Source organism: Salvelinus fontinalis, chromosome 1 (genome assembly GCF_029448725.1).
Source record: "Salvelinus fontinalis isolate EN_2023a chromosome 1, ASM2944872v1, whole genome shotgun sequence".
NCBI classification, from domain to species: Eukaryota; Metazoa; Chordata; class Actinopteri; order Salmoniformes; family Salmonidae; genus Salvelinus; species Salvelinus fontinalis.
In genome coordinates, this window is record NC_074665.1 from 80,974,514 (window position 1) to 80,999,378 (window position 24,865).

General features: G+C 40.9%; 1 protein-coding gene and 1 non-coding gene across 2 annotated transcripts in view; one reads left to right on the forward strand and one right to left on the reverse strand.

Moving 5' to 3' along the window:
* LOC129862734 (ADP-ribose glycohydrolase MACROD2-like) overlaps positions 1-24,865 on the forward strand; it is a 917,737-nt gene that overhangs the window by 853,588 nt on the left and 39,284 nt on the right. The window lies entirely within an intron of this gene.
* On the reverse strand, positions 21,858-21,937 carry trnaa-agc (transfer RNA alanine (anticodon AGC)). The gene has a single exon. It is a non-coding gene; the product is annotated as a tRNA-Ala (tRNA).

Consider the following 24,865-nt stretch of genomic DNA (forward strand, 5'->3'; position numbering starts at 1 on the left):
AGTGTTGGTGTTTAATAACTAGAGTTAAACCAAAACCACGCCCATCATTATTATATTTGCATGCTCTAGTGCAAGTTGAATTTTAGAATTGTTTGTTTCAATATCTATGTTTTTGCATGTACATTGATTGGTTAATTAATATCATGCTACTCAAATATAAATAACATACATTTTTCTAAACTTTTCCTATCTGTTTATAAAATGATTGTTCCAGTTTATGTTATGTTTCACCAAGACTTGGCTGAACGGCGACACGGATAATATTGGGCTGGCTGGCTTCTCCATGCTTCGGCAGGACAGAGCAGCTACATCTGGAAGACGAGGGACGTGGGTGTGTGTCTATTTGTCAATAACTGCTGGTGCGCGATGTCTAATATTAAAGAAGTCTCGAGGTATTGCTCACCTGAGGTAGAATACCTCATGATAAGCTGTAGATCAAACTATCTACCAAGAGAGTTCTCATTTATATTATTCATAGCTGTCTATTTACCACCACAAACTGATGATTCCACTAAGACCACACTCAACGAGCTGTATAAGGCCATAAGCAAATAAGAAAATGCTCATCCAGAAACAGCGCTCCTAGTGGCTGGGGACTTTAATGCAGGCAAACTTAAATCAGTTTTACCAAGTTTTTACCAGCATGTCACATGTGCAACCAGAAAAAAACTCTAAAACTCTAGACCACCTTAACTGCATACACAGAGACGCCCTCCAATTGGCAAATCTGACCATAATTCTATCCTCCTGATTAGAAGCAAAACTAAAGCAGGAGGTACCAGTGACTCGCTCAATACGGAAGTGGTCAGATGAGGCAGATGCTATGCAAGAGGACTGTTTTGCTAGCACAGACTGGAATATGTTCCCGGGATTCATCCGATGGCATTGCAGAGTATACCAACTCAGTCACCAACTTCATCAATAAGTGCATCGACAACGTTGTCCCCACAGTGACCGTACGTAGATTTCCCTAACCAGAAGCCATGGATAACAGGCAACATCCACACCGAGCTAAAGGATAGAGCTGCCGCTTTCAAGGGCCGGGACACTAATCCAGACGCTTATAAGATATTCCACTATGCCCTCAGATGAACCATCAAACAGGCAAAGCATCAATATAGGACTAAGATTGACTCCTACTACACCGGCTCTAATGCTCGTTGGATGTGGCAGGGCTTGAAAATGTACAGACTACAAAGGAAAAACCCAGCCGCGAGCTGCACAGTGACGCGAGCCTACCAGACGAGCTAAATGGCTTTTATGTTAGATTCGAGGCAAGCAAAACTGAAGCATGTATGAGAGCACCAGCTGTTCTAGACGACTGTGTGATCACGCTCTCCGTAGCCGATGTGAGCAAGGGCGTGTACTCAAAGCATGCGCGGACCAACTGGCAAGTGTCTTCACTTACATTTTCAACCTCTCCCTGGCCGAGTCTGCAATGCCAACGTTTCAATCAGACCACCATAGTCCCTGTGCCAAAGAAATTGAAGGTAACCTGCCTAAATGATTAGCGCCCCGTAGCACTCACGTCGGTAGCCATGAAGTGCTTTGAAAGTCTGGTCATGGCTCACATCAACACCATCATGCCAGAAACCGTAGACCCACTCCGATTCACATACCGCCCCAACAGTGCTTAGTCCCCTCGTATACTCCCTGTTGACCCACGACTGCGTGAACAAGCACGAGTCCGACACTATCATTAAGTTTGCTGACAACACAAAAGTGTTAGGCCTGATCACCAACAACGATTAGACAGCCTATAGGGAGGAGGTCAGAGACCTTGGTGCCAGGACAACAACCTCTCCCTCAACGTGAGCAAGACTAAGGAGCTGATTGTGAACAACAGGAAAAGGAGGGCTGAACAGGCCCCCATTAACATCGACAAAACTGAATTGGAGCGGGTTGAGAGTTTCAAGTTCCTTGGTGTCCACATCACCAACAAACTATCATGATTCAAACACACCAAGACAGTTGTGAAGAAGTACCACAACACCTTTTCCCCCTCAGGAGACTGAAAATATTTGGGTCCCCAGATCCTCAAAAAGTTCAACAGCTGCACCATCGAGAGCATCCTGGCCAGTTGCATCACTGCCTGGTATGGCAACTGCTCATCATCTGACCATAAAGCGCTACAGAGGGTAGTGCGTACGGCCCAGTACGTCATTGGGGCCAAGCTTCCTGACATCCAGGACCTATATACTTGGTGGTGTCAGAGGAAGGCTCATAAAGTTATCAAAGACTCCAGTCACCCAAGTCATAGACTGTTCTCTCTGTTACCGAACGGCAAGCGGTACTGGAGTGCCAAGTCTAGGTCCAAAAGGCTCTTTAACTTCTTATGGCTGCAGGGGCAGTATTGAGTAGCTTGGATGAAAAGGTGCCCATTGTAAACGGCCAGCTCCTCAGTCTCAGTTGCTAATATATGCATATTATTATTAGTATTGGATAGAAAACACTCTAAAGTTTCCAAAACTGTCAAAATATTGTCTGTGAGTAGAACAGAACTGATATTGCAGGCGAAACCCTGAGGAAAATCCAAACAGGAAGTGGCTTCTATTTTGAAAACTCCATGTTCCATAGCCTCCCTTTGCTGGATTTAAAGGGATATGAACCATATTCCTTTTCCTATCGCTTCCTCAAGGTGTCAACAGTCTTCAGACATAGTTTCAGGCTTTTATTTTGAAAAATGAGCCAGAACGCTAACATATCGTCAAGTGGTCACATGAGTTTTGCTCGCGCAACAGAGTTTGGACAGCCATTGTTTTCCCCTCTCCTACTGTGAAAGACATTTGCGGTTGATATATTATCGATTATATATTTTATAAACACCCTTTTGATTGATTAGAAAAAATGTTTGACATGTTTCTGTGGACATTATGGAAACTATTTGGAATTTGTCTGCGTTGTCGTGACCGCTCTTTCCTGTGGATTTCTGATCATAATGCGCCAAACAAACGGAGGTATTTTGGATATAAAAATAATCTTTATGGAACAAAAGGAACATTTGTTGTCTAACTGGGAGTCTCGTGAGTGAAAACATCCGAAGATCATCAAAGGTAAACGATTAATTTGATTGCTTTTCTGATTTTCGTGACCGAGCTACTTGATGCTAAGTGTACTTAATGTTTTGTCGAGCGATCGATAAACTTACTCCTAAACTTGCATTGCTTTCAGTGTAAAGCATAATTTCAAAATCTGACACGACAGGCTAAAGGCTAAGCTGTGTTTTCCTTTATTGCACTTGTGATTTTATGAATATGAATATTTTTAGTAATATAAAAGTTCAGTAGAGTGACTTTATATTGTACCCATCTCATTATCATGTGTTTTGGATAATACTTGAGATATGAATACATTGACATGTAATGTATTGTGCAGCCAGCCAAAATAATTAAGGTGTTTTCTTATTTGAAAAATAATAAAGCCAACATCTCTTTTTTACAAGAAACTCAATACCATTATAAAATGTCCATTTGGGTCTGTAGTAATTTCTGTAAATTGAACTTTTTCATCAATGAGAATTGACCAGATACAATGCTATTTCACAGCAAACAAATTGACAACAGAATGCTTATAGGGAAGGACACTCAACAAGCACAGCACTTACACAAATGACTGATGATTGGCTGAGAGAAATTGATGATTAAATGATTGTGTGGGCTGTCTTGTTAGACTTCAGTGCAGCTTTTGACATTATTGATCATAGTCTACTTCCGGAAAGACTTAAGTGCTCTGGCTTTACACCCCCTGGATAAAGAGTTACTTGTCTAACAGAACACAGCGGGTGCCCTTTAATGGAAGCCTCTCAAATATAATCCAGTTAGATTCAGGAATTCCTCAGGGTAGCTGTTTAGGCCCCTTGCTTTTTTACATTTTTACTAACGACATGCCACTGACTTTGAGTAAAGCCAGAGTGTCTATGTATGCGGATGACTCAACACTATACACGTCAGCTACTACAGTGACTGAAATGACTGCAAAGCTCAACAAAGAGCTGCAGTTAATTTCAGAGTGGGTGGCAATGAATAGTTACCCCTAAATATTTCTAAAACTAAAAGCATTGTATTTGGAACAAAACACTCACTAATCCCTAAACCTCAACTAAGTCTTGTAATAAATAATGTGGAAATTGAGCAAGTTGAGATGACTAAACTGCTTGGAGTAACACTAGATTGTAAAATGTCATGGTCAAAACCTATTTTCTTTTTTAAAAATGTCACCTTTATTTAACTAGGCAAATCAGTTAAGAACAAAATCTTATTTTCAATATTGATGCAGTAGTAGCTAAGATGGGGAGAAGTCTGTCTATAATGAAGCAATGCTCTGCCTTTTTAACAACACTATCAACAAGGCAGGTCCTACAGGCCCTAGTTTTGTCGCACCTTGACTACTGTTCAGTCGTGTGGTCAAGTGCCACAAAAAAGGACTCAAGAAATGTGCAATTGGCTCAGAACAGGGCAGCACGGCTGGCCCTTGGATGTACACAGAGAGCTAATATTAATAATATACATGTCAGTCTCTCCTGGCTGAAGTGAAGGAGAGATTGACTTCATCACTACTTTTATTTATGAGAGGTATTGACTTGTTGAATGCACCGAGCTGTCTGTCTAAACTACCTGCACACAGCTCAGACACCCATGCATACCCCACAAGACATGCCACAAGAGTCTCTTCACAGTCCCCAAGTCCAGAACAGACTACGGGAGGCACACCGTACTACATAGAGCCATGACTACATGGAACTCTATTCCATATCAAGTAACTGACGCAAACAGTAAAATTAGATTTAAAAAACACCTTATGGAACAGCGGGGACTGTGAAGCAACACAAACATTGGCACAGACACACACACACACACACACACACACACACACACACACACACACACACACACACACACACACACACACACACACACACACACACACACACACACACACACACACACACACACACACACACACACACACACACACACACACGATAACATACACACTATACATACACATGGATTTACTACTGTAGATATGTGGTAGTGGTGGAGTAGGGGTCTGAGGGCACACAGTGTGTTGTGAAATCTGTGAATGTATTGTAATGTATTTAAAAATGTATAAACTGCCTTAATTTTGCTGGACCCCAGGAAGAGTAGCTGCTGCTTTAGCATTTTAGCTACTGTTGCCTTGGCAGCAGCTAATTATACAAATACTACTCTGGATCTTGAGGAGTAGGTGGAAGAGAATGCCAACCCATCCCAAGTTCGTTCAAACCTTTTACTTCCTATTGCTGGTAGGTGAGTTTGTTGTAAGAAAACAAATAAGACAACACCTTAATCATTTTGGCTGGCTGCACCATTCCATTGACATTCCATGTCACACACGTTAATGTGTCCATATCTTAAAGCGGCTATATGTAACTTTTTGGGCAACCAAATTCACTTAGAAATGTGTGTTATAGATCTATCATTCTCATTGAAAGCAAGTCTAAGAAGTGGTACTGGTATGTGCACTATTTCTATGATTCCATTCTTAAGTTTTGTTTTTGAGCCTTTTACTTTCAGTTTTGTACACCAGCTGAAAATACATTATTTTGGTTATGGAAAATATATTTCACAGCGTTCTAGATGGTACAATGATTAGTTTAACTATTACAATTTTTGCAACCATGAAATGGCGGAGCTATTTCTGCATAGTGCATCTTTAAGTGTTATCCACAATATGTGATATTGAGATGGGTCTTTACATATTTTGTGTCTCATATTGACTCCATACCCTATGTAAGGTGTTGATACACTACATAAACAGTTACAATGACAATAGTTTTGATCAATCATCAAGCTTCTTAATGGGTATGTATTCACAAGACATCAAAAACTAAACAAACCAATAAATCCCTCATGTTCCTATTTCACCTACTCCCCTTTAATGGTTCCCACATTATCTGTCCTGTACTTTTATGCTTACTATATGATTCCATACGTGTTATTTCATAGTTTTGATGTTTTGACTATTATTCTACATTGTAGAAAATAGTAAAATGAAGAAAAACCCTGGAATGTGTAGATGTGTCCAAACTTTCGACTGGTACTGTACATGTTATTCAATAATTTCATCAAAACTGCTTGCTCGCGTCAACGAGCATCTGCATATCCATGTGCTAAAATAGAACTTGATTCTATTTTTGACGTTTCATGCTCTGCCCTACCTCTCCCATCTCCTCATTGGTTTTTCAGAGCATATACCCATGTGTGTGATTGAAAGCTGAACTGAGGTTCACACTCCAGTCCAGTTGGTGGGGGTAATGCACTTTAAAGTTGGTTTCCAACCGCTATATATAGTCCACAGAAAAAAAAGAAGATTGAAGAAGAAGAAGGAGGAGGAGGACGAGGAGGAGAGATTACTCTAAACTAATTAAGTTTCCCCTTTTATCTGTGGAGTAGAGAATACATAATTTTGTGTGACTTAAAATGGTCAAAATTCTACAAAGATCCAGGAAAAAAAGGATCTTGTACATTGCAGGTAAAATAACAACCCAATGTTTATATCCCAGGACAAATTAGCTAGCAACAAGTCCATGAATGTTTCATGTGTTCTGTCCCCAAATTAATATAGTTGGTTCGGAGTTCGTTTTGATATTTCAACCTGTGTGTCCTGATCACGTCTGGTGTGGATGGACAAAATCAACAGAGCACACGTACGCACGCGCGTGCCGGTGGTGGTCAGCATCTTATGGTTCCACATGAAACCATCACCCACCCTTGCCAAAGAACCATTGTGGAACCCTCTTTTCTAAGTGTGTGGCAATACTACGTTAAAGGTACAAAAAAAATCAACTGATTTTAAGGACGAAGCATTTATTTCCAAAATATACATTTTGTCACAATTTGGGATTGAGAATTGCAATGGGATTAGAATTGTGATTTGTACAAATTGGTATTTTCCATTTGTTCAGAAATCATAATTCATGATCAGACAGACGACTAGACAATACTCTCACGCAATAATAATGAAACGCTGTTACTTCAAGTGACACAACTTTCATTTTCCATTTCCATCTATAAATCGATTTTAACAGTATATTTCATATTTTATCAGAGTGGAGAAAAGATTCTGCATTGAAAGGGATCCATCCGTGTACAGTCCCAGTCTTACCATGTGTAGCTCACTTTGCATCCCAAATGGCACCCTATTCCCTATATAGTGCACTACTTTTCCAAAGTCAAAACTAGCGCACTACATAGGGAATAGGGTGTCATTTTGGAGACAGCCGCTGCCTATGTTACTCGCTTCCTTCCACTATAAGCCAGCTAATTAAACATGTTCCCCTTTCAAGTAGTCCTTCAGCAGTTCAAAAGCTGCATTTAAAAGACGTGGAAAGACGATTGCTAATCTGAATCAGGAGGTGATTGAGGGAACATGGAGGGAACATCATAAATATGAAAGAGAAGTGACTTGGCAAACTGCATGCTCCTTTCCTGGTGAAATGACCCTTTCTGGCAGAATGTTCACGGTTACAAACATTCATCTGTAATATGAATATAGAGTATAATATTGTCCATGATCACAAACACATGAATATGTCAAATGTTAAAGCTTGAAATGCCAAAACATGTACGGGGCAAAGTTGTGTGTGTGTTTGTGTGTGTGTGTTGGGGTGTCAGTATAGGTATGTGTGGGTAGGGTCCAGTATGTGTGCATAGTCAGTGGAAGAGAGTTAGTACAAAAAAGGGTCAATGCAGGAAGCCATTTCATTATCTATTTAGCAGTCTTGTTTAACAGTCTTATGTGTTGGGAGTAGACGCTGTTCAAGGTGCTGTTGGTTCCAGACTTGGTGCACTGGTACCGCTTGCCGTGCTGTAGCAGAGATAACAGTTCATGGCTTGCGTGGAAGGAGTCTCTGACACTGCCTGGTATAGAGGTCCTGGGTGGCAGGGAGCTCAGCCCCAGTGATGTGGAACTGTACTGGGCAGTACTCACCACCCTCTGTAGTGCCTTGCGGTTGGGTGCTTTGCAGTTGCAATACTAAGCGGTGATGCAGCCAGTCAAGAGGCTCGCAGTGGTGCAGCTGTAGCTCTTTTTGAGGATCTGAAGGCCCATGCCCAATATTTTCTGCCTGCTGAGAAGGAAGAGGTCCTGTCTTTCCCTATTCACAACTGTGTGGGTGTATATGGACCATGTTAATTATTTAGTGACGTCGACACAGAGGAACTCTCGATCCACTCCACTACAGCCTCATCGATGTGAATGAGGGCGTGCTCGCCCCTCCGTTTCCTGTTGTCCAAGATCAGCTCCTTTGTCTTGACTATGTGGAGGGAGAGGTTTCTGTCCTGGCACCACACGGTCGGGTCTCTGACCTCCTCCCTATAGGCTGCCTCATCATCATCAGTGATCAGTCCTACCACCGTTGTGTCATCAGCAAACTTGATGAAGGTGTGGGAGTTGTGCACGGCTACGCATTCGTGGGTGAACAGGGAGTACAGGAGTGGCACACACTAGGCACACACCCCTGATGGGCCCACATGTTGATAGTCAGCGTGGCGAATGTGTTGTTGCCTACCCTCACCGCCTGGGGCGGCCCATCAGGAAGTCCAGGATCCAGTTGCAGAGGGAAGTGTTCAGTCCCAGGGTCCTGAGGTTGGTGATGAGCTTGGAGGGGACTATGGTATTGAACGCTGAGCTGTAGTCAATGAACAGCATTCATACATACATATTCCTTTTGTCCAGGTGGGTGAGGGCAGTGTGGAGTGCAATAGAGATTGTGTCATCTGTTGATCTGTTGGGGCGGTATGCGAAATAGAGTGGGTCCAGGGTGTCTGGGATGATGGTGTTGATTAAGGGCTTGTAAGTAAGCATTTCACTGTAAGGTGAAATACCTGTAATACCTGAATACCTATTGTATTCGGCGCATGTGACAAATAAAATGTAATTTGATGTGAACCATGACCAGCATTTCAAAATATTTCATGGCTACAGATGTGAGTGCTACGGGGCGATAGTCATTTAGGCAGGCTACCTCGGCAATCTTGTGCACGGGGACTATGGTGGTCTGCTTGAAACAAGTTAGTATTACAGAGTGGGTTAGAGATAGGTTAAAAATGTCAGTGAAGACACTTGCCAGCTTGTCTGTGCATGCTCTGAGTACGCGTCCTGGTATTCCGTCAGGCCCCGCGGTCCTTGCAAATGTTAACCTGTTTAAAGGTCATATCACATCGGCTACGGAGAGCGAAATCACACAGTCGTCTGCAACAGCTGGTGCTCTCATGCATGGTTCAGTGTTGCTTGCCTCAAAGCGAGCATAGAAGGTCTTTAGCACGTCTGGTAGACTCGCGTCACTGGGCAGCTCACGGCTTGGTTTCCCTTTGTAATGCATGATAGTTTGCAAGCCCTGCCACATCCATCGAGTGTCAGAGCCGGCGTAGTAGGATTCGATCTTAGTCCTGTATTGATGCTTTGCCTGTCTGATGGCTCGTCTGAGGTCATATCGGGATTTCTTATAAGAGTCCGGATTAGTGCTAAATGTTAATAAAACCAAGTTTCTGTTGTTCTCTAGATCTCGTTATATTGACCCTGAGGACCTGTGTATTTGCACATTAAAGGGAGCCCAAATTGAGCAAGTTCCCCATTATAAGTAGTTGGGTATTTGGATTGACGATAAGCTATCTTTTAAAACACACATTGAAAAACTGACAAAAAAGCTGATAATTAATATTGGTTCCTTTTATATAAATAAATCCTGCCTCACTTTTGAAAGTAGGAGGAACATTGTTTAAGCAATGCTTCTCCCACTACTTGATTATGGTGATATAATCTACACGCATGCGGCAGCCTCTGCTTTAAAACCTTTACATTCAGTCTATCACTCAGCACTGCGTTTTATCACTGGGGACAATTTTTTTTACAATTCACTGCATTTTTTTATAATTCTGTTGGCTGGGAGTCTCTGACTACAAGAAGGGCCCAGCATTGGCTACTTTTTGTATATAAAGCGTTTCTTCAGAGACTCCCCCACTACCTCACCTCACATATTAATTGGAGATCCAGCAATTTTCAGACTGAGGATTTTAATTTTTTTTGTTATGCCCCCAGCTCATGGAATAGCCTTCAGGCCATCTTGAAGTTAGGTCTCCATTGGACAGTTTAGATTGAGTTTAAGGGAGAGGAATGTGAGAGCCTGCCTCTCTTTCTCCGGCGTTTCCACTTTCGAGTCCCGGGGATTAAGGCCTGGTCCGAAGTAAGCAGAACGTCCAAAGCTGCAGATTCGTTGAATGAGAAATGTTCATCCAAAGAGAGAGCGAGAGAGAGAGAGAGATAGAGATTGCCCAGAGCGTGCCTCACTCCCATATCTATTCTTAATAAGTCCAATATCTTTTCTTGCCTTAAAATGGAAATCTGCAGTTGCTACATACATTTTTGGATTTATAAATTATTGATATGTACCCATTGATTCTTGAAGAATATAACTTACATTTACATTACATTTAAGTCATTTAGCAGACGCTCTTATCCAGAGCGACTTACAAATGCCTCATGCGCTTAGTTCAGCTGTTATACCCCATGAGAACCCAAAATATATGTTTGTTTTACTCCAATGTTTACAAACAAAGTGCATGTAAACAAACACTTTATAGCCTCAAAACATGGTTAAAACTATCATTTTGATATCATGGATGGTCAGTCCTTGCATCCATAGCTCTGTCTTTGAATTTAAGAGTGGTTACATGTCTTTTTCTTCGTATTTTGATTAAATTGTAGAAAATACACCACTTTTATTTATTATATAAAAAATAAGTGTCTCATTTAGTTACAGTTGGAATTACCAATTGAATCATGGTAATTTTTTTGACCCCACACTCTAAAAAGCAAGTTCTGCAGATTCTAGTTTTGTCTAATCTTGATTATTGTCCAGTTATGTGGTCCAGTGCTGCAAGGAAAGACCTAGTTAAGCTGCAGCTGGCCCAGAACAGAGCGGCACGTTTTGCTAAAAATTGTAATCAGAGGGCTGATATAAATACTATGCATGCCAGTCTCTCTTGGCTTAGAGTTGAGCAGAGACTGACTGCATCACTTCTTATTTTTATAAGAAACATTCATGTGTTGAAAATCCCAAATTGTTTGCATAGTCAACTTACACACAGCTCTGACACACACTTATCCCACCAGACATGCCACCAGGGGTCTTTTCACAGTCCCCAAATCCAGAACAAATTCAAGAAAGCTTACAGTATTATATAGAGCCCTTATTGTATGGAACTCCCTTCCATCTCATATTGCTAAAAAAAACAGCAAACCTGGTTTCAAATAACAAATAAAGCAACACCTCGCGGCACAACGCCTCTCCCCTATTTGACCTAGATAGTTTGTGTGTATGCATAGACATGTAGCCTACATGTGCCTTGTTAAAAAATGTATGTAGTTCTGTCCTTGAGCTGTTCTTGTCTATTGATGTTCTGTATTATGTAATTCTGTATTATGTTTCATGTTTTGTGTGGACCCCAGAAATAGTAGCTGCTGCTTTTGCAACAGCTAATGGGGATCCTAATGAAATACCAAATACCAAATCATATCGTATTATATACGACTTAAAATATATCTCATATATATATACACTGCTCAAAAAAATAAAGGGAACACTTAAACAACACAATGTAAATCCAAGTCAATCACACTTCTGTGAAATCAAACTGTCCACTTAGGAAGCAACACTGATTGACAATAAATTTCACATGCTGTTGTGCAAATGGAATAGACAAAAGGTGGAAATTATAGGCAATTAGCAAGACACCCCCCAAAACAGGAGTGATTCTGCAGGTGGTGACCACAGACCACTTCTCAGTTCCTATGCTTCCTGGCTGATGTTTTGGTCACTTTTGAATGCTGGCGGTGCTCTCACTCTAGTGGTAGCATGAGACGGAGTCTACAACCCACACAAGTGGCTCAGGTAGTGCAGTTCATCCAGGATGGCACATCAATGCGAACTGTGGCAAAAAGGTTTGCTGTGTCTGTCAGCGTAATGTCCAGAGCATGCAGGCGCTACCAGGAGACAGGCCAGTACATCAGGAGACGTGGAGGAGGCGTAGGAGGGCAACAACCCAGCAGCAGGACCGCTAACAGATTCCATGAGGGTGGTATGAGGGCCCGACGTCCACAGGTGGGGGTTGTGCTTACATCCCAACACCGTGCAGGACGTTTGGCATTTGCCAGAGAACACCAAGATTGGCAAATTCGCCACTGGCGCCCTGTGCTCTTCACAGATGAAAGCAGGTTCACACTGAGCACATGAGCACATGTGACAGACGTGACAGAGTCTGGAGACACCGTGGAGAACGTTCTGCTGCCTGCAACATCCTCCAGCATGACCGGTTTGGCGGTGGGTCAGTCATGGTGTGGGGTGGCATTTCTTTGTGGGGCCGCACAGCCCTCCATGTGCTCGCCAGAGGTAGCCTGACTGCCATTAGGTACCGAGATGAGATCCTCAGACCCCTTGTGAGACCATATGCTGACACATGCACATTTGTGGCCTGCTGAGGTCATTTTGCAGGGCGCTGGCAGTGCACCTCCTTGCACAAAGGCTGAGGTAGCGGTCCTGCTGCTGGGTTGTTGCCCTCCTACGGCCTCCTCCACGTCTCCTGATGTACTGGCCTGTCTCCTGGTAGCGCCTGCATGCTCTGGACACTACGCTGACAGACACAGCAAACCTTTTTGCCACAGTTCGCATTGATGTGCCATCCTGGATGAACTGCACTACCTGAGCCACTTGTGTGGGTTGTAGACTCCGTCTCATGCTACCACTAGAGTGAGAGCACCGCCAGCATTCAAAAGTGACCAAAACATCAGCCAGGAAGCATAGGAATTGAGAAGTGGTCTGTGGTCACCACCTGCAGAATCACTCCTGTTTTGGGGGGTGTCTTGCTAATTGCCTATAATTTCCACCTTTTGTCTATTCCATTTGCACAACAGCATGTGAAATTTATTGTCAATCAGTGTTGCTTCCTAAGTGGACAGTTTGATTTCACAGAAGTGTGATTGACTTGGAGTTACATTGTGTTGTTTAAGTGTTCCCTTTATTTTTTTGAGCAGTACCTGTCAAAAGTTTGGACACATCTATTTATTCAAGGGTTTTTATTTATTTTTACTATTTTTTACTGTAGAATAATAGTGAAAACATCATATGGAATCATGTAGTAACCAAAAAAGTGTAACAAATCAAAATATATTTTATATTTGAGATTCTTCAAGGTAGCCACCCTTTGTCTTGTTGACAGCTTTGCACACTCTTGGCATTCTCTCAACCAGCTTCATGAGGTAGTCACCTCGAATGCATTTCAATTAACAGGTGTACCTTGTTAAAAGTTCATTTGTGGAATTTCTTTCATTTTTAATGCGTTTGAGACAATCAGTTGTGTTGTGACAAGGTAGGGGTGGTATACAGAAGATAGCCCTATTTGGTAAACGATCAAGTCCATATTATGGCAAGAACAGCTCATATAAGCAAAGAGAAAAGACAGTCCATCATTACTTTATGACATGAAGGTCAGTTAATGCAGAAAATGTCAAGAACGTTGAAAGTTTCTTCAAGTGCAGTCGCAAAAACCATCAAGCGCTATGATGAAATTGGCTCTCATGAGGATCACCACAGGAAAGGAAGATCCAGGGTTACATCTGCTGCAGAGGATAAGTTCATTAGAGTTCCCAGCCTCAGAAATTGCAGCCCAAATAAATGCTTCACAGAGTTTAAGTAACAGACACATCTCAACATCAACTGTTCAGAGGAGACTGCATGACTCACTCCTTCACGGTCGAATTTCTGCAAAGAAACCACTACAAAAGGACACCAGTAATAAGGAGAGACTTTCTTTGGCCAAGAAACACGAGCAATAGACATTACACCGGTGGAAATCTGTCCTTTGGTCTGATGAGGCCAAATTTGAGATTTTGGTTCCAACTGCTGTGTCTTTATGAGACGCAGAGTAGGTGAATGGATGATCTCCGCATGTGTGATTCCCACCATGAAGAATGGAGAAGCTGTGATGGTGTTGGGGTGCTTTCCTGGTGACACTGTCTGTGAATTATTTAGAATTCAAGGCACACTTAACCAGCATGGCTACTACCAGTGGTGGAAAAAGTACCCAATTGTCATACTTGAGTAAAAGTAAAGATACATTAAAAGAAAATGACTGAAGTAAAAGTGAAAGTCACCCTGTAAAATACTACTTGAGTAAAAGTCTAAAAGTATTTGTTTTTAAACATACTTAAGTATCAAAAGTAAATGTAATCGCTAAAATATACTTAAGTATGAAAAGTTGAAGTATACGTCATTTAAAATTCCTTATATTAAGCAACCCAGACGGCACAATTTTCTTGTTTTTTAAATTTACGGATAGCCAGGGTAACACATCAAAAGTCAGAAATAATTTACAAACAAAGTATTTGTGTTTAGTGAGTCTGCCAGATCAGAGGCAGTAAGGATGACCAGGGATTTTCTCTTGATAAGTTTATGAATTAGACACATTTCCTGTCCTGCAAGCATTCAAAATGTAACAAGTACTTTTGGGTGTCAGGGAAAATGTAAGGAGTAAAAAGTACATTATTTTCTTTAGGAATGTAGTGGAGTAAAAGTGAAAGTAGTCAAAAATATAAATAGTAAATTAAAGTACAGATACCCGCAAAAAATGACTTAAGTGGTACTTTAAAGTATTTTTACTTTAGTACTTTACACCACTGGCTACTACAGCATTCTGCAGCGATACGCCATCCCATCTGATAGGCCCACCCACTGGGGAGCCAGGCCCAGCTAATCACAAATAGTTTTTTCTCCACAAAGGGGCTTTATTACAGACAGAAATACTCCTCAGTTTCATCAGCTGTCCGGTTGGCTGGTCTCAGACGATCCCGCAGGTGAAGAAGCCGGATGTGGAAGTCCTGGGATGGCATTGTTATACGTGGTCCTGGGATTGTGAGGCCAGTTGGACGTACTGCCAAATTCTCCACGTTGGAGGCGGCTTATGTTAGAAAAATTAACATTCAATTTTGTGGCATCAGCTCTGGACATTTCTGCAGTCATCACGTTAAGTGCACATTCCCTCAAAACTTGAGACATCTGCGGCATTGCGTTGTGTGACAAAACTGCACATTTTAGAGTGGCCTTTCATTGCCCCCAGCACAAGGTGCACCTTTGTAATGATCATTCTGTTTATTTAGCTTCTTGATAGGCCACACCTGTCAGGTGGATGTAAAAAAAAATGTGTGAACAACATTTGAGAGAAACAATCTTTTTGTGCATATGGAACATTTCTGGGATATTTTATTTCAGCTCGTGAAACATGACAACAACACTGTACATGTTGCGTTTATATTTTTATTCAGTATATATTTATAAGTAGGGTATCCAGTAGAGGTTGGTGTTTGAAAGCAGCTTAATCAAAGAAAGCACCGGAACCACTGCAAAATCAGTGGGAACGCGCATTTTGCAACACACAGATTAAAAACGTACTTCTGATAAAGTGATAAACTCATTGGCACACTGCTTCGAAGTTAGCTGCTTAGCGATTTCGACGCATGCCTTGGAGCTCCGGTATTAAACGTAACATCACTAGTAAATCAGTAGTTCTGGACTTAGCACACCTGATTCAACTTGTCAATAAACACAATAATAATACCTATGGAATTTTATCCATATAATATGGCTAACCAGAATTTAAAAAAACCCTGCGTGGTTCATCAAAAGTTTTCTTATAGAACCTTTGATTGAGATTGAGGTTATATTACAGATTCTATATAGCACCAAAAGGTTGTCACCATAGAGGAACCCTTTTTGGTGCTATATAGAACCTTTTTCAAATGGTTCTTTATAGCACCCTAAAATGTAAAACCTTATCGGCCTGGTTCTCTATAGAACCTTCAAAAAGGGTTATATAATGCACCACAAAGTGATCTGCCATCGTTACAAGCCAAATAACTCTTATTTGTCACTATATATAACTATTTTTTGGGGTTTCACAGATGCAATTTGAAGGCTTTTTGATGTAGGCCTATCGGAGCTAGTGTGGTAACGGTACACATTTTGTTGGCTTATGCCCTTTTATTTTCTATATTTTAGAGGATTCATCACTTCGAGTTACAGTATTTTCTAAAGAGTCAGTTTTCTGCTTTCAGACAAGCATCCAAAGATGTTTTCACTCCTGACTTGTAGCCTTTCATCCCGCTGCCCACCTAAGATGTTTTTAGGCCTTGAATATGCAAATCACATGCCAAACTCCATATGCAATTTACCTCCACATTTCTTTACCATCATCACTCTCTCTCTCCTCTCTCTCACTCTCTCTACCTCTCTCTCTCTTTCAATACCTCCCACTCTCTCTCTACTTCTCTCTCTCCCCTCTCTTCCTCTGTCCCCTCTCTTTCTGTCTCCCTCTCCTCTCCCTCTCTCTTTCTTTCTCTCCCTTTCCATCTCTATCTCTCTCTCCCATTTCTCTCATCACTGTCCTTTATAAAGCCCAAAATATTTCTAAAATTAGACTCCTTGGCTATCATCAGTGTTAAACCCTTGAAAATCCCTATCTGCAATTTATTTAATTCCATCTCCTTCTCCGTTTTCAGTTAATTTGCTCCTTTTCCCCTTCGTTTTAAAGCAGCATTTCATTTGAGAGCTGAAAGAAATCTGAATGCCTTTTTCAATTTATAATGTCATACCTCTCGTGATAAATACAATAAAACATTTAATAAGAGCATAGCAATCATGGGAGGGTGTAAGATGTTAATCAATGGAAAGTTCAAAGCTTTAAAGGGATTAATGTGAAAGGTTTATAATAAAGGAGTAGATTCTTAGGGCGATAGGTACGGCTGCGATTACATTACCCTGTCTGTCAGTCTGCTGGTGTGTTTTTAAAATATTTTTTACAGGAGAAAGAAAAATCCCTGCTTGAGGAGGCCTCTGTCTTTACCGGCAGGTTAAGGGAAATGTTGCATTATCAAGGTGTGTCACAATAGGTAGATTTTTTTATGCATATTTTAAATATATCTTTTTGTATTGGTCATATGCAGGTCACATAGAGGTAGGCTATAGCTGTGTCCCCAGGACATTATGTAATTAAGCAATAAAACATGAGAGGCCATATTTCATAGCCATAGACCACCACAGCCATGATAAAAATATCATAACACATGGACTCAAGTCTATTTTTGCTTTTATACAATGGGTTACCAGCATTAAAAAGAAAGATTATTTCCCAAACCATACATTTTTCAACAAAACGCAAAGCTACATTCACTAACACTAGTTGTCAAGTGCAATTTTAGGCGTTCTCTGGTTGTTAGTTCTATTCATATTGACTGCCATGTAAAGCAAAACTACCCAATCACTGGTTGATAGTTCCAAAACTTTGCAGGTTGCTATGGCAAACAAAAATGTTTGCTATGGAGGCTCTTCCCTCTTTGCTAGCTAGCCAGCTACACACAGCTAAAACAATCACTTCAGACTGAAGCTGGAAAGACAACAAACTAGCTTCATTTCGTTTTACCTGTTTTCTATTGATATTTCTTTGTATATACAGTATCCATAAAAAATTATGCTCATTCATGATTTCAACTGGCTGAAAAAAGCTGCTGTCTTGTCCCAACTCCGGACACGTTCATTATTATGGGACACAGTGGAGATGTCAGCAATAATGTCTAGATTAGGGTTCCCCAACTAGAGCCCGAGGGCCGAATATCGCCTGCAGTGGTTTTATTTGCCCCCCAAGTTTTCGGAGAAAATCTTTTATTAATTTATTTATATTTTTGGGACATAAAAGACTGTAAAAACACCAGGAAATCAGCTCCAAGTTATTTACATTTTGTAAATTGGTTCCCAAGTATTCCCACGCATAATAGAGAGACACGTGATTCTATACAAATGTAAGCAACGTTCAAAATTATTATGTTTTAGTCAAACATTTCTGTTTGGGCTTCTTGTGGTCAATTTGCTGTCTTCAAATGATTTGTAATCATGGTCCGGCCCCACGACCATCCGCTCAATAAAAAATCGGCCTGCGGCTGAATCTAGTATATGATCCCTGATCTGATTTTTAGAGTGGAGATCAAGTTTATAAATTCCATGGCTGGGCAGATAAGACAGTGGATCAGTAGTAGTAGTGGTAGAAGTAGTGCGTTCCTAGGTAACAACGTAAACAATGGCACTTTTTATGAATGTACTGGTCATGTGTATGTTGTCTAGTATATCATGGGCAGGATAGACTCTAAGAATGGGAATTCCAAACCACCCGTTGTATAAAATAAAATATATTTTTTACTTGTATCTCTCGTCCTCAGTGGTCAGTGGTCTACTAATACCAGTTCCTACTGAGTGTGGTCTCATAAATATGAGATGGCTATATGTACAGTGCATTGGGAAAGTATTCAGACCCCTTAACTTTTTCCACATTTGGTTATGTTACAGCTTTATTGTAAAATAGATTAAATAAAAAAATGTCTTCATCAATCTACACACAATACCCCATAATGACAAAGCAAAAATAGGTTTTTAGACATTTAAAAATGTAAACAGAAACATAAACTGTTTCTTCCATGTAAGAATGATGGAGGCCACTGTGTTCTTGGGGACTTTCAATGCTGCAGAAATGTTTTGGTACCCTTCCCCAGATCTGTGCCTCCACACAATCCTGTCTCGGAGCTCTGTAATCGCCAAAAGTACAGAGTAAAGGGTCTGAATACTTATGTAAATGCTTTTCCATTATGGCGTATTGTATGTAGATTGAAGAGGGGAAAAAGCTATGAAATCCATTTTAGAATTACGGCTGTAATGTAACAAAATGTGGAAAAAGTCAAGGTCTGAATATTGTCTGAATGCACTGTATATATTTGGCCCCTCTTTCATAGACGTATTATTTTGTGCCTTTCTTTATGTATCCCTCCCACCACAGTGATATTCAACAAGTGTCAACGACTGACCTCTCTAGGAGATTAGGATGTATTAAGGAAGATGGGAAATCATTTCCTTCAGGGTATACATCTATCAGAGCAGGAAAGTGCCTGTCTGTGAAGACACTTTTCTTAGATACTCTTCTATAAGTGGTATTTTTTTTAAAATATATGGCTTTCAGTACAAAATAGCAGATAAGTAGATAACCAAGACAAATGCTTTATTCCTTGTGTGTAAAAAAATACCAAATAAAAGTACACTACCAGCAAATTGGCTTCAGAGAGGACTGAGTGGACACTATACCGTTTTCACACTTTTTTGCTGACCCTCATGATGTACTTCGCTGGCTAGCATCGTTTCCTTTCCCATTGTGCTTTTAAGCATGGTCCATGCAACCAGGCTGCAGTACAGCTTGACATGGCTCAGCTTAGCTCAGTTCAGCTCAGGTCAGTAGTCTTATAAGGGTAATAGTGTACTGACTGGGGTGGGTTTGGTTGCTCAGCCATATAGCTGTGGTCATAGTGGTTTAATCAGAGGTGGTGGGTTGGTACAGTAGCTGCTCATGCCTCAGAGATGAGTGGTCAGCTGGTCACGATTGAGATACAGTTGGTTAGCTGTGGTCGTTGTGGTCATTGTGCGGCAGTCATCTCTATTGAACCAGCAACCAGGTCAATTAGATGCCTCTGTCTCACTATTACTCTCACTGTATCCTCGGGCTACTGCACTCTACTGTGTCTGTCCTGTATGGTTCAGTTGGTAGTGCATGGCGCTTGCAATGCAAAGGTTGTGGGTTTGATTCCCTGGGCCTCCAATACAACAAAATGTGTGCATGCATCTCTGAAAGTCTCTTTGGATAAAATAGTCTGCTAAATGGCATACAGTGCCTTTGGGAAGTATTCAGACCACTTGACTTTTTCCACATTTTGTTACGTTACAACATAATTCAAAAAATATATGTTTTTTTATTCCCTCAGCAATCTACACACAATACCCCATAATGACAATTACATTTTTGCAAATGGATAGGCTTCTACCAAGAACCATTTTCATTTGAAGAACCCTTTTTGGAAGACGAGTGTTCTTTGTAATGCAAAGGGTTCTATCTAAAACCTTTAACATCCTAAGAACCGATTTGGAAGAAAAAGTTACATGATGATTATTTGGAAGGCAATAAGGGTTCTTTGGAGGTCATGAAGGATTCTACATAGAATGCTGAATCTGAATAAGCTTTTTATTGTATTTATTTTTCTTTATTTTAGATAGAGTCTGAACGTTAATGTTTACCTCAGTGTTTAAACATTAACATTAGGAGTTTGAGTACTGTGATAAGTTTAAAAAGATAGATGTGAGAATGTTTTCAACTGTACTTATATGGGAATATTTGTGCATGTATCTGGTACTCTATTAATCATTGTACATGTACAGTACTGACATATTTAATAGGTTTGCCAGGATTTCTGTCATTCAAATTAATGTTATATTGAGCATAGAGTAGGAGAATAGAAGGAATATGAGTGAACCAGCAGAGCAGTATATTGTATGGTACACTGCAAATAGGCCAGTTTTACCAAGGTTACATGTTTTCAGTGTAACATTTCTAGTGTTGATTCAGGAGTACATTAACGTAACAGTGGGCAAAATCATGGTCACACAGGGTGTTTCTTGCTAGTCTTAAACAAATCTACTTTGAAACAAAAGTATACACCTCAAACATGGTTATAGGCTTAAAAAAAGAAGACACCTGAACCATGTCAGATATTGAGTTGTATTACATTTTGAGTTTGCAGCCCAGTTTTACACTTTATATACATTGCAGAAGACGGAAATATAACAAGACCTTGTGACATAGAAACACTGGATGTTTGGTGTTAAAAATAAAAAAGTGTATTAATGATGAAATTATTATAAATATGAATAACATTCCGCCCATGAGGCCACTAGAGGGCAAATTGGTACTTTTATTGCAGGAAAGGGTTGAGCAGTAGAGTGTGATTGTGTCATTGTTACTCTGTGTAGAGGAAAACACTCATTATATTTCCCAGAATGCTCTATTGCATGTTGATTTTCAGAATTGTTTGTTTCAATTTATTTCTTTATATATGAGATTCCCTCCCTCCCTATCTCCCCTGCATCTCTCTCTCTCTCCTTCCTTCCTTCCTTCCTTCCTTCCTTCCTTCCTTAAACAAAACACTGTGAAATCTGATAAAGATAGATTCCTCTGCACTCTCTGTCATCATTTGAACGACATCAGGCACTGGGGTTATCGCTGGTGTGAGATGTGAGGCTGGAGCTGTGAGGCTGGGGCTGTGAGGCTGGGGCTGGGTGGTTGGATGAAAGGACAGCGAATGTCAGATGTGTCATCTGTGTTGTGAAATTAAGTATGATAGAGAGAGGGAGAGAGAGAAAGAGAGAGAGAGAGAGAGAGAATGACATAAGAGAGAAAGAAAGAGAGAGAGATCCTGAAGTGTAAAGTGCTGATTTGCTGCCTCAGTGAACTCCCCAGTGAGTGTTAACTGACAAAAAGATCCCAAGCCTGGAATCATAGAATAATTATTCATAAACTGTGTCCCATATATAGTGCACTACTATTGACCAGAGCCTTATTGAAAGTAGTGCACTATGTAGGGAAAAGGATGGCATTTGGGACACAACTCTAAAGCAGGAAGACAGATGTGAATTAGAGAAGATCAACAGAAATAGAAACCAACTAGCAGCAAGTGTTTCACAGTTTCCCACAGAGAGAACCCAGATCATTGGACCCAGGGTCCAGTGCTATTTACTCAGGCTACTGGGACAGGCTGCCCCCCTGGAGGATGGTGTTTAGTGTGTCTTTGTACTGTGGGATAGATCCACACAGCACAGCAGTCACCCTGAGAATTACACAGCTACTGGGCAGACCGGTGCTGTGTGTTCCCCATTCAATGGCTGTGTGTGTGTGTTTAGAATTAGTATGTAATCCCTGTGGGAATTGAACCCACAACCTTGGCATTGCTAGTGCCACACTCCTACCAACTGGGCCATACAAACCCACTGTGCAGGTCACTGCGTGCATGGTAGCAGTGTGTCTGTGCATGCAACTGACAGGTACAGCATGATAGTGGTGTAGTTGCATACACTACAGGCCTAGAAGTCACCTTTACTGTGTCATCTCCAGCAGGGTAACTAATGACTGAGAACTACAGGAGGCCACTATGTCCTCAGAGAGAGGAACCACACAGGAACAATGAAAAGCAAAATCAATTGCGTACATTTAACTCTGACAGTGTAAAATGTACACTATTTTCAGTGAACTGGTGTTCAAATACAATTTTTAAAGTGTTAAAGATGTAACTCTGTTGCAGTGATCCCCATTGTACATGTTGTTGTATTTTTTACCCCTTTTTTCATGGTATCCAATTGGTAGTTACAGTCTGGACTTGGGAGAGGCGAAGGTCAAGAGCCGTGTGTCTTCCGAAACACAGCCCAGCCAAGCCACACTGCTTCTTGACACCACAGCCACTTAATCCAGAAGCACCAATGTGTCAGAGGAAACACTGTACACCTGGTGACCGTGCCAGCGTGCATTGCGCCCATCCCAGCACAGGAGTTGCTCGTGCGTGATGGGACAGGAACATCCCTGCCGGCCAAACCCTCCCCTAACCTGGTCGACTTGTGCACTGCCCCATGGGTCTCCTAGTCGCGAACCAGGATCTCTAGTGGCACAGCTAGTACTGCGATGCAGTGCCTTAGACCACTGCGCCAGTCAGGAGGCCTTCCATTTTTCTCTTATAGTGTTCAAAGGAACTCAACTGTGGTGCTTGCATAGCTCTACTGTAGAGTAATGCAACACCTCCAGTGTAAAACATAACACTGGACTCACTTTGCTTAGTGCTGGCGCTGTTACACTTTCTCAATGCAAGAAATGAACACCTGTAGTTTTACAATAATGTTGTAAAGCCTAATTTGCATATTTCTCACGGTGCCATTTCTTTTTGAGTAAATTGAAGAGTTAACTATCACCCATGCCGGTATTTGCTAGTGACAGACATGGTTGTTGAAGTCTTTCACCAAGTCAGTTCCTGGGCTAATGTCATCATTAAAAACTATGACGGTACAGTACATATATCATATTGGCCTAGTTTGATGGCCTAGATTTATCCTAACAAAGTGGCGTTAGGAAACTCCTGGTTTACAGGCCACATCAGGCCTGCAAGTCACATTATGCTGGCTCGCAAAGTGATGTGTAATTCCTTTTGGAATCCAGCCTGAGTTAGTTTTAATTTTTATTCACCCACAACCTGCATTCAGAATGATTTTAAGGGTTAAGAGACTACAAAAAAAACACTACCTAAACCATGTAAACAGGAGCAACCATTTCTGTCACAGGTGCAATAAATCTAACTAACTGATTGGATTAGTTTAGAAAAATGTATGTTATTTATCTTTGTGTACCATAATATCAATATATCAATAAATGTACATACAAAACACAGATATTAAAAACAATACTAAAAAAAATACCTGCAGTAGAGCATGCTGGGAAATATGATAATGATGGGTGTGGTTTTGAGGGACTTTTAACACCAACACAGGGGGTTATTAACACCAACACAGGGGGTTATTTTACACCACTGAGTGTTAATTTAAATTTAACTCCTGAATCAACACTTGAAATGTTACACTGAAAAGTCAACACTGGCCCATTTGCTGTGTGTATGGTCAAGAAAGAATGCAGGTTCTTAAAATAAGACATTAGAAACACAAACATGAATTCAATACACTTAGAACACAACAATAGGTACAACATATGAACAAGATTAGAACCCTGGATAATTTTTTGTAGAACAATTAGGAACAGTCTAACACGGATGACTTAAAACAAGGTGCCTAGATGAAGCCGCTGGCCCATTTTTTTTCTAAGAAAATGGTCAGGGGGTGGAAAATAATTATAATAATTTTTACACTGCAAATTGACAACAACATCTCCAATTCAAAATTAAGAATTGGCTTCCTATTTCGAAACAAAGCCTCTTTCACTCACGCCGCCAAACATACCCTCGTAAAACTGACTATCCTACCGATCCTCGACTTCGGCGATGTCATTTACAAAATAGCTTCCAATAGTCTACTCAGCAAACTGGATGCAGTCTATCACAGTGCCATCCGTTTTGTCACCAAAGGCCCTTATACCACCCACCACTGCGACCTGTATGTTCTAGTCGGCTGGCCCTCGCTACATATTCGTCGCCAGAACCACTGGCTCCATGTTATCTATAAGTCTATGCTAGGTAAAGCTCCGCCTTATCTCAGCACACTGGTCACAATAACAACACCCACCTGTAGCACACGCTCAAGCAGGTATATCTCACTGGTCATCCCCAAATCCAACATCTCCTTTGGCCGCCTTTCCTTCCAGTTCTCTGCTGCCAATGACTGGAACGAATTGCAAAAATCGCTGAAGCTGGAGACTTATATTTCCCTCACTAACTTTAAACATCAGCTATCTGAGCAGCTAACCGATCGCTGCAGCTGTACATCCGTAAATAGCCCACCCAATCTACCTACCTCATCCCCATATTGTTTTTATTTACTTTTCTGCTCTTTTGCACACCAGTATTTCTACTTGCACATCACCATCTGCTCATCTATCACTCCAGTGCTAATTTGCTAAATTGTAATCACTTCACTACTATGGCCTATTTATTGCCTTTCCTCCTCACGCCATTTGCACACACTGTATATAGACTTTCTTTTTTTCTATTGTGTTATTGACTGTACGCTCGTTTATTCCATGTGTAACTCTGTGTTGTTGTTTGTGTCGCACTGCTTTGCTTTATCTTGGCCAGGTCGCAGTTGTAATTGAGAACTTGTTCTCAACTAGCCTACCTGGTTAAATAAAGGTGAATAAAAATAAAAAAAAGTGTAAAAAAAAATTCTGAATTGCCGGTGATTTTCTGGCCTATTTGTACCAAAAAC